At 40.8% G+C, this 4,527-nt stretch overlaps 1 long non-coding RNA gene across 2 annotated transcripts; it reads left to right on the top strand.

The window, feature by feature from the left end:
* The first annotated feature begins 1,598 nt into the window (after positions 1–1,598).
* Positions 1,599–4,174, top strand: LOC140607937 (uncharacterized). 2 transcript variants are annotated; one of them, XR_012009853.1, is made up of 4 exons: positions 1,599–1,746; positions 1,999–2,071; positions 2,750–2,851; positions 2,945–4,174. It is a non-coding gene; the product is annotated as an uncharacterized lncRNA (long non-coding RNA). The 2 variants fall into 2 exon arrangements; XR_012009854.1 differs by having other exon boundaries at positions 2,282–4,174.
* Positions 4,175–4,527: the final 353 nt, after the last annotated feature.

Raw genomic sequence — 4,527 nt, 5'->3', positions numbered from 1 at the left:
TCAACAAAAGCTGTCTAGTTTGCTTGTGTATTGCTTTGTTTCAATTTTGTGGACACAATTATGTTTCCAGGGTCTTTTACCTAACCATAAAGTGGTCTGTGGACAGAAAAAAATCAACCACAACCAGAGGCCAAAAAAAATCTTCAAGACTACATGATATTTTTCACATTTTTTAACCAATTTGGCCTGGTTATAAAATAACCTCAACACAAATTTTCATAGTTTTTGAGGTGTGATGGAAGGCAATATGGTGGTCTGCCCCTCCTGAACACAGTGACAGGTGGCCTGGTAGGTATCACAGGAATGTTGACAAAGCCAGCCTGATGGCTGTGGGTCTATGTCTCTGTCATGAGAGTCCGCGGCATTTGGTGTAGGATTCAATGTGTCTTTCCTCTCCCAAGTCTCAGAAGATAATTTCTGCACTTGTGGCTACCTGAAGGACATGTCCTATGAGCTTTGCTTTGTAACTTTTAACATCATTTACTTTTTTTACTTGGTATGTCCAAGAATCAAACTAGGTAAAGTTCTTGGTAAACCTTGTTCAAGTAAGTTGAGTACCATTGACTTAAGTGTTTGTTTTCTTTTTTAAATCAATAGTTGAGGAGCACCTGGGTGGTTCAGTCCGTTAAAAGCGGCTACCTTTGGCTCAGGTAATGATCTCGGGATCCTGGGATCAAACCCTGGGTGCGTTCCCTGCTCAGTGGGAAGTCGGCTTCTCCCCCTCTTTCTGCTCCTGCCCCCTCCCCACTTGTGCTCTCTTTCTCTCAAATAAATAAAATCTTTTAAAAAAATCAATAGTTGAAATGTCTGCCTTTGTAACACGTAGGAATCTCAGAGAGGAGGTGTGTGCATACTGTATGTGTGCATTTGAGATGAAGTTTCTATATGTACCAGTCTACATTTAGCAGACATGTACTTGGAGAAAATTCGTTAATCTTGTGGAGACAAGACATTATTTTTCTTTGAAAATTTGCAAATTTTTTTTTTGGAAATTAGTATATTTGGTGTAACTCTGTGATATTGTTTTTGCTGACATGAAACAGCTCTTTGCGATATGACTATGTGCCAATCACGCTTTTTTAATATAATTTTTTCATTAACACCCCATTCATATGGTTTGAAAATAACATAATACAGTACAGAGTGAAAGGTCTTATTTCTGTCCCCCTGCACGCTATTCCCAGCCCTTCATCCACATCACTTTGTTTTCCTCCAGAGTTTTGAAGATGTTCTTTGTATTTGAAAAAGAACGTATCAGCACTTTGAAAATATACACAGGTGAAAAGAAATCTTAAATGGTGATCGAAAGTATTGGCTGCTTCTTTGAATTTTCTCTCAGTTCACTTGGCTAGTCTCTTGACTCCTAAGTTAAAACTCTTCGTTAAAATAGTGAAAATTATATACATATCTACGTGAACTTGAAGGAATCGTTCTTCAAGGAGAAGTTAGATGAACACACAGTTGGGGTCGTTTTGTTCAGGAAGTTTTGAAGTGGAATTTTATCACTAGGTGGCGCTCGTGTGCCTGGAGGTCCGGGAGGGAGTTGCCCCGCCCCGCGGTTCGCTGATGCACAGTTCACCAATTAGCTCACAGTTACTATGGAGACCTCCCAGTTCACACAGAGGGAAAGGCCTCCATATTTTCTCCTCTCTAAAGAATGATTGTTCCACTCATTTTTCAGCTCTGCGTTATATATGACCTTCCAAGTGGAGTGAAATTGTGGTGCTTTCCTCTTTAGACTGAGAGGTGTGTTATGGAAAGTTTGTACCCAAACAAGAAATGGTCATTGCAAATGTTACTTTGACCTTGGGGGGGGGGGGGGAGTACAAAACAAAAACCCTGGGAAAATTCAACTTACCAGTTGAACGAGAGCTTTAGAGACGTTCCCTGTAGCACATGAATGATCTGGAAGTTGCCCTCACCCTTTCCCCGAAGACCTTAACGTCCACCACCAACAAAAAGCCTTTAAACATGCTTTGGTGGTATTATCTTCCTTAGGCATTGACATGACCTCTCTACTAAGAAGGGATCAAAGTGCTTTTTCCTGTCTGATTCTCATACCCACCATGAGGCAAGTAAAACATTACAAATGTGCATAAAATAATAATCTAGGGATTTCCATTTACTGCTAGACTTTTGTCAGAAAGTCAAGAAGTCCAGCAAGCAGTAGGGGAAGAAAAACACTTTAAACCAAGACTGAAGAAAGTTAGAAATACACTAGCTAACTTTTTATTTGATATATTTGATCTTGCAACCATTAATTTTTTATGCTTTACCTCAGACATTTACTGCCCACCTATTATATGCCTGACACTATCCTGGTTGCCATGGATGCAAAGACAGATGAGACTAATTCTGCGTTTCAAGGCCTTTGGGAAAATGAACTTTCATCCTGAGCTCTCTTTCTTGATCAAACTCCCATCGTCCTCATAAGATTACTCTGACTCAGCCTCCATGTCATTTTGTATACTACTCTCTTCCAGTTTTTTATATAATATGCATCAAAATCTTGCCCAAATTTACCTCTTTTAGGACACCATCTACCTCAGATTACTTACTTAAGCCACATCCTCAATTGTATTTGTAATTTTTAAGTATTTATATGTCACCTTAACCTAGGGACAACGTCAAGTCATAAGTGTCAGTTCACCTGCTCAGAATGATTTCAAGCTCTTGAAGACAATGTCTTGCCCACATCATGTGACCTCAGATCTCATTGACTATAATATGTTTTTTAATGTTTTATTAGGAGAATAAAAGCCTGTTGCAGAAGACCCTTTGGAAGACATAGGAGGATCTGGTCAGAGGGCATCAGCTAATTTTGGGGGCTCCTTAAAGTGATAGCTCAGTGGTAGGGACACAGATAACATGGGAAAGCCTCTAGCTGGAAGCCAGGGGCAGGCCAACAATCTTGATAATTGTTTTTGCCTCTGGCTTCTCATAGTGACGCCAATGCACAAGTGGCCCAGATTCCTGTTTCTTGGTGGAAAGAAAAATTTTTAAGGATAGAAGGAAGAAAAAAGAAAAAGGAAATAAAGAAGAAAACTCAACATCAACTATCTAGTGTTGCTGTTCTTAGGAAGCCTTATCCTCCCTCCCCCAATGGTTCTTCCTCAAAAGTGGGAGGCAAGGAGGGAAAGACAGGAAGGAGACATTCTTTACTCAAATGAGTAAAATGAGAGCACTTAACACCTGCAGGGACACAGTGAGTTGAGATGAAGTATAAGAGTCAAAGGTCTGGGCAGCCCTGGTGTCTCAGCGGTTTAGCACCTGCCTTTGGCCCAGGGCCTGATCCTGGAGACTCAGGATTGAGTCCCACGTAGGGCTCCCTGCATGGAGCCTGCTTCTCCCTCTGCCTGTGTTTCTGCCTCTGTGTGTGTGTGTCTCTCATGAATAAATAAATAAAATCTATAAAAAAGAGAGAGAGAGAGAAAAAACACATATTTAAAAAAAAAGAATCAAAGGTCCTTGAGGTGAAATGCACTACAGGCTGGCAGAAAGCAGGAAAGACACTGTCTAGTTGTCCTTTTTTAACCATGAAAGCCTTTTCAGGACAAGTTATCTACATTCTAATCAGAACTGAAATGCAAAAGAAAATCAGGAGAATCACCTGTTACTTCTCCATACTAGGTATACTGTGTCTTACTCCTGTGTGAATGCATTTAGCATGAATGCAAACAAGGGCAGAGCTACACACTTCTGAACACTTAGATGCAAATTATAACTTAGGCACTAACACAATTGTGCCTGCTTTCCCTGCAGCCTCTCCCCCATTCTACAGCTGTGCACAAGGGATTTTCCTTCATTGTATCCCTTAGTCCTTAGGGGCAGTGAGTTGTACAGTCAGATGCTTTCCCCCAGCATTTCTCCTTCTTTATTTAGATCTCTTTGGGACTGGATGAATTTAACTAAGTACCGGTTCACACCAAATAAATTCCCTTTATAATCTGGCATGCCAGTCACCCATATGGTTTGTCCCAAATAAAAAGGACCACAATGGACGCACTACACCAGTTATGTCCTTTCGCCATCAAACTCCAAGCATCTAATAACCAAATCATATCATAATTGATATTTATTGGGGGTGGCAGGTGATGAATGGCGGTGGTGATGATAAGAGGGAGATAGAAACATGTATCTGGACCAGTTCCTGGTCTTAAAACACATGTAGTCCAAGTAGACAGAAAACACAAACACTTCAAAAATTGAATAATGTCTCAGAATAGGCTTGAGATGGGAACATTGTTCTAGGAGCTCTGAGGGGAACACAGTTGCCTGGAGAAGAAGCCTCGCAAGAGTTAGAATAATTCAGCACAGGCCTCAAAGAATGAGCACAAATCCCAGTGAAAGGCTGGAAAACTCATTCCAGGTGAATGAAAGGTGTGACTAGACAGGTTTTAGTGGAGTCTAAGAAAACTATGGGGGAAACAGTGGGCAATAAACTGGAAATGTGGATTCAGGCCAGTTAGTGGAAAGAAACTAAGGCGCTTGGACTTTATCCTGGTGGTAATGAAGAGATAATGAAGA

The sequence above is a fragment of the Canis lupus genome, chromosome 17 (assembly GCF_048164855.1).
Source record: "Canis lupus baileyi chromosome 17, mCanLup2.hap1, whole genome shotgun sequence".
Classification (NCBI taxonomy): domain Eukaryota; kingdom Metazoa; phylum Chordata; class Mammalia; order Carnivora; family Canidae; genus Canis; species Canis lupus.
Note: the sequence above shows the minus strand (reverse complement) of the source record. Positions and strands in the feature narration are given on the sequence as shown.